Source organism: Solanum stenotomum, chromosome 7 (genome assembly GCF_019186545.1).
Source record: "Solanum stenotomum isolate F172 chromosome 7, ASM1918654v1, whole genome shotgun sequence".
In the NCBI taxonomy this organism is placed as follows: Eukaryota; Viridiplantae; Streptophyta; class Magnoliopsida; order Solanales; family Solanaceae; genus Solanum; species Solanum stenotomum.
Window position 1 is genome coordinate 38,545,017 of NC_064288.1, and position 6,730 is coordinate 38,551,746.

The following is a 6,730-nucleotide window of genomic DNA, read 5'->3' on the forward strand; positions in this document are numbered from 1 at the left end:
GGCGAGCCCAGGCAATTATTGGCGAGTCGCCGACCAGGTCGGCGATCTCGACGTAGACCACCGTTTAGACCCCCACATTAAATGGAGGGTCTGTAAAACTTGGTGAGGTGAGTGAACACTCGAAGTGTCACCGAGTAGGTTAGCGAGCACCACTAACATCGCCGAATGGGCGAGAACTGGACGATTTTAAAGGCCATTGGTTTTAAAGTTTCAAAACCTTCACTTTCCCTAGCTTTCAAACTTTGAGAAATCACACCTAGTTAGTCTTTTCAACATTTTTGCACTCCATAAGTATTTTTGGTTGTTGATTGGTGCTCGAACCTTAGATTACATTGCTGCCTAGCGATTCAAATTTTCACTTAATCAACATTTAAGGTTGGTGTTCCAATCCGCAAGTTTAATTTTGATGTTTTGAACTCTTATGCAGGTGATCTGATTTTATTGTCTTGTGCTGAGCCTCTCTGATAGGATTAAAAATGTTTGAATGCCTATTTTTAATTTGAAAACATTACCCATATTAATCTAAATATTGAAACCCCATAATTTGGTGCATTGGATTATGTTAAATATTGTGGGGTTATGCTCGTATGATGTGGGTCCTGTTTGAATTTGAGCAGCGCATTGTTTAATTTTGTTTACGGAGATCATGGGGTTAAGTTCGAGAAGTGGGTTGAAAATAGGCACGTTGGGTCATTTGGCGAGCTGAGTCGAGCTCGTCGAACCACTTGGCGGTTCACCTAATGTCCCATTATTCCTTTAAATTCATGCTATACCTGTTGTTTGGCTCTGTAACTTCCAGCGAGAAGCCTGGGTTGCCGAAGAGATTTGGCGACTCGCCGACCGTTTTGGTGAGTCTGCGCGTAACTGATTTTCAATGCTTTTGTTCGAATAATTTTTAACTTTTCCTTGAAGCTTTGCAGACATGGCTAGATTGAAAGTTGCTGGGAAAATTGTGCCACCTCAAAAGATTAGAGCACTAAATTTTAAAATGAATGAAGAGAGGTCAAATATTCCAAAGAAGGGTAAGCAAGAACACCCATCTAGAGATAAAATCAAGGGCAAGAGGCCTACTCCCCGGGACACCTCTATTCCTTCATGGTCCCGGAGACTTTTCACAGTTGTACATAGATTTTTGGCGGATACACCCGTGGAAACCCCTGATGAGTCTGCTGCTATTTTGCCTTTCACGGTGACTATGGGCACTGATGCCCAAATCAAGACCGGTGCACCAGACACAGATGGAGCAACTGAGTATACAAGATCCCCTATTTATCTCCATCCCTGTCTTTCTTTATTTTCAATTCTTGATATTATTTTGTTTGAATTTGAGGACAAATTCTTTTATTTGTGGTGGGGTGAGGCCCACCTTTGTGTTTTGATCATCTAATTGGGTTGTCAGCCATAATGTTGTGTTGTACACTGCTTTTTGTGGATGTTTGAGCTTGTGGCTTGATGAGTCCACAATTTGGACTTATTTAGGGCTTCATTTTAATAGAATTAGTGTCCTCAAATGCATATTTTTGTCTCAATAACAGATGCAAATCCTTAAGTTTCAGGTATTTAGGGTTTGAGGCAAAGCATGGACACTACTTGGAAAAAAGGAATAAAACGGCTGAAAAAACGAAGAAAAGAAGGCATAAGGATCGTCTAATGCATTCGGCGAGTCGCCGAATGGCCTTAACTCACCTAATGTTCCAGTGTGCTTAGCCTTGAAGGAAAAGATCAAGCCAGCGATGAAAAAGAGCAGTCGGTGCTTCACCGAACAGTTTCGCGAAATAGTACTATATTGCCTAATGATCTAGAATGCGAAGATGTTGAAGGCAAAAGCTGAAAGGCGATGAAGCAGACCAAAGGGCGGATCGCCGAGTGCATCGGCGATCCCGACTAACTGCGCCGAGTAATCCTTCACAGCACATTTTTTGACAACTATAAATACTAGTTTGAATTTTTATCTTAGTAAGCAATTTTTAGATACAAAATTTTATTTTTCTAAGTTTCAAGTAGAGAGACTGTTCTTAGACCTTGAAGATTCAAAGGGCTTCATCACCAAGAAATTGGACTTGGGTCTTAAAGATTGTTCGCTCTTGACGTGTTTTAGGACTTAATTCTTCATACCCAATTGATGGAAACTGATATTGGTACAAATTTTTATCTATTCTATATGTCTAGCTAAAACCCAAATTCTTGGGGTGTGATTTTGTGAATATGAGTTAAATTATCTGTTGGTCTTGCTTATTGATGGTTTATTTGTTTTTTAAATGTGATTTCGTTTAGCAGTTGTGTATGAACTTAATGGAATTGTAGTTACAAGTACGATTTCATCTTTGTGTTTTTGGGTTGCTCTAGAGAGAGGTCGTAAAACTAAGACTACTAAATTGATAGTCGGTGGTATTGGGTCAACGTGGGTTTAGCTCAAAAGAGTGAATCCTAGTCCTTCTCCCACACATTCAGCTCGAGAGAGTGAATGGGCTAAGACGGAGGCCGTGCTTAATGTGGCAACTCAGTGTTCGAGAGAAACCAAGTTGATTCGGGGTAAGTTGCTCGAGAGAGAATTTACCCCCACTATAGTCTAGCCTAGTCACAAATACTCAAAAATTTACTATCATAAACATGTACCCAATAATTTAGTCTATTCCATATTCCTATCACATCCCAAGAATCCCGTCTCTCTATCTCGTTTTCTTATATTTTTACTGTTTTTGTCATTAACAGAATACAAACCCCCATTGATAATTGACGCTTGCGTCACCCCTTTTCGATTTAGTATGTTTATATTCGATAATGTCTATAACTATGACTAATTAGAACTAAATTTTATTTTTCTATTAATTCTCAAAGTCGCTCCCTTGGGACTCGACCCCAACCCTCAGTTGGGTTATATTACTATTGTATGATAGTAGACACTTAAAATTGGAAGTTATGTCCTGATTACGCAAACATCAAAATGGCGCCGCTGCCGGGGAGTAGAGTTACTTGATAATTCTTAGTTATGTTGAAGTTTGTTCTTGTTAATTATAGGTGAAGTTAATTAAATTTTTAGTTTTGGTTTTTGTGTTGCTATTTTGAACAGAAAAATTGAGTATATCTGCTAGCAACGGTGAACCAATGGACCACCCTCTTTTAAAAATGATGATGCTAAGGGATAACATCCTAAGTTTCAATAAATTGGAGGGTGAGTCAGTTTATGAGTTGTGGCAAAGGTTTTAGGCTCTCTTGCAGCAGTGCCCGATTCATGGAATTCCAGATAAAATTCTTCTGGAATGTCTCTATCCAAAGCTGGAAGAGGGATTGCCTTATAAAAGTGAGGCAAACCCCACTAATGGAACTTAAGTGGGGACCCGCGTCGTGCCACGACGTTAACTAAGGCGCTGTTTGGAAGGCAACCCAAGACCCCTTATTGCTTTATTTTTTCTTTAAGAAATAATGGTGTGTTGTTTGTGTAGGTTGAAGTGGGAAGTTGTTGAAAAATGCAGATTAGCGAACAAAAGGTCCGGTCGTCACATTGCTGAAGAGGTCAGCGACCCCGACCCAGACCGCCGTTGGACTCAAGACAATATTACATTGGAGTCTGTAAAGGTCGGCGATCCCAGGAAATTATTGGCAAATCGCCGACCAGGTCGGTGATCCTGATCTAATCCGCCGTTTGGATCCCCACATCAACTGAGGATACTGTAAAACATGGCGAGGTAAGTGACCGCTCGGTGTGTCGTCGAGTGGGTCGGCGAGCACGACTAATGTCGCCGAATGGGCAAGAACTGGATGGTTTCTTAAAAGGCCAAAGGTTTAAACTTTCAAACTCTTCAGTTTTCCTCACTTTCAATCGTCACAAAATCACACCCGCACCGTAGTTTCTATTTTTTTGCAACTTTAAAGTATTTTAGTCGTTGAATTGTGTTCGGAGTAGATTACATTGCCGCCTAGCAATTCAAAAGTATTTTAATTGGAATCTAAGGTTGGTTTTCCGAACCCCGTATTTATTTTTGGCAATTTTGTAGTCAGTTGCAATGATCTTATCTTAGTGATGTGTGTTGGGCCTCTATGATCATAATTGTTTTTGCTTATGCCTGTGAAAATCTTTCCTATAGTGATTATATAGTTAAAATCCCATATTTTTGTGCCTTAAAATTAGGTAAATCTTTTGGGGTTGTGCTTGCATGTTGTTGAGTCTAGCAGGGAGAAGTCTGAGTATCCCGAGATATGGTAAAGACCAATATTGTCATGCCACCCTGAAAAAGAGCACGAGATATCACAATAAATGAAGGGGGGGAGGGGGGGTCAAATCCTCCCAAGAAGGAAAGACAAGAACCTCCACCTGGAAATAAAGGCAAGGGTAAAAGACCTATTTCTGACAGGGAGACTACTCCTCGAGGCCCCTATATTCATTCATGGGCCCGAGGATTCTATGCAGCTGTGCATGTCTTTTTGGCAGATACACCCTTGGCAGTTTCTAGTGGATCTGGTACTGCTATTTCTTCTGAGGCGACCCCGGGTACTGAGGTTTGAGACCAGACTGATGCACGAGACACAGATTGAGAAACTGAGTAGACAGGATCCCCTCTTTACCTCCCTCTCTGTCTTACTTTATTTTAAATTTTGGATAATTTTGTTAGCATTTGAGTACAAACGCTTTTATATGTGGTGGGGTAAGGCCCACCTTTCTTATGATTTCTTTTGTGATTGATGTTTTGTTTATCTATTTGGGCCTTGTGCTAAATTTGTGTTACACTACTTTTTGGGGAAGGTTTGAACTTGTGGCTCCTTGCTTTTAATTGAAAATGATTTTTGACCCACTGCTTTTTGTGGAAGGTTTGAGCTTGTGGCTCCTTGCCTTTAATTGAAAATGATATTTGACCCTTCCGAAATTTTTTTGCCACCTCTTGTATGTGTTGAATGTGGCTGTTCTTTTGCAAATTCGAGTAACGATTTTGATCAATAGCGATGACTTGAATAGTGGTCATAATCTAACAAACATGAATGTGCGTCTATGATAAGGCCAAATGAAGTTGCATAGACAAAATGTGAACTCTTTGCATCTCATTATGACTAGCCAATTATTGAATTAAGTCTCTTGTGATGATCGTTGCACACTAGCGAAAGTGTGGAGTCTTGTTTGACATTGGTGTCAATGCGTTGTGTGATGAGCTTACTTTGAACCATGCATGATAACACCTAGAATTTACCCTGTTGGTCCGGTTGACTAAGGCTATCTCTTGATATGATCTTAGGCAACTTCAAAGAATGTGGGCCAATTTGACATATACCTCTTTTGTGGCCTACCTTGTGAGTGTGTGAACCTCTTTTGAACACCTCTTGAGCCTTACCTTTCTTTGGAAGAAAATTGATGAAAACATGACCTCCTTTAATCCACTACATATAATCCTCTTGATTTGTGGTTGATTGAATAGCCAACTTAGGGCAAAAGCCTAAGTTGGGGGTGTGGTGAAAAGAGAAGGCAAGTCAAAAAGTGCAAGAAAAGTCTCCTTTAACCCATGGTTTTGAGAAAAATGGAACCCCTCCATACTGAGAAAAGAGAGAGAAGAGAAAAGAAAAGAGTGAAAAAAAAAAGAAAGAAAAAGTCATGGAATAAAGTACAAAAGAAATGGGGTTTCTGAACAATCCATGGAAAGTGAATAATGGAATGACTTATGAGCACTAAAGAAAATGATGAAAGAATAGGAAATGATGTGTTGTGAGAACCACATTTCGTGAGAATGAAAGTCACTGAGCCTAAATGACCATACCTTTGCACTCAACCCCATTACAACCTTTTAAAAGACCTTTTTGATCTTGAGTTAGCTGAAGCAAGTGTCGATTGGAAAATACGGGCAAACCTATGGGTGAAGTCATGCAATATGTTCATCTTTGTGAGTGTGAGAATTTCATTTGATTCCGAAACTTTAAATTGTTGAACCATTGTATGTGAATATGGAATCATTCTTTGTGTGAGGACATTTGAATACTTTAGTTAAGCTTGAACTTGCATTTAAAGAAAGTATGGTGAGCTTGAGATTCTTTGATAATGGTGTGTCACAACTTGAAACTGACACATTTGATCTTCGCATGAGTAAATTGAGTCTTGTGTGTGCATTCATGATTGAGTCTTGTGTAGCACTGTTCGAGACATCCTTTTTAAACTGCCGAACTTGAGTTTTACATGAGGACAAGCGAAATTTTAAGTTGGGGTGTTGATGAGTCCATAATTTGGACTCATTTAGGGCTTCATTTTAATAGAATTAGTGTCCTCAAATGCATATTTTTGTCTCAATAACGGATGCAAATCCTTAAGTTTCAGGTATTTAGAGTTTGAGGCAAAGCATGGACACTAATTGGAAAAATACAATAAAACGGCGAAAAAGACGAAGAAAACAAGGCATAAGGATCGTCTAATGAATTTGGCGAGTCGCCGAATGTCCTTAACCTCGCCTAATGTTCCAGTGTGCTGAGCCCTGAAAGAAAAGATCAATTCAGCGATGAAAAAGAGAAGTTGGCACTTTGCCGAACAGTTCCGCGAAACAGTACTATATTGCCCAATGATCCAGAACGTGAAGATGTTGAAGGCAAAAGCTGAAAGGCGATGAAGCAGACCAAAGGGTGGATCGCCGAGTACATCGGCTGTCCCGACTAACTGCGCCGAGGGATCCTTTGCAGCACATTTTTTGACAACTACAAATACCAGTTTGAATTTTTATCTTAGTAAGAAATTTTTAGATATAACATTTTATTTTTCTAA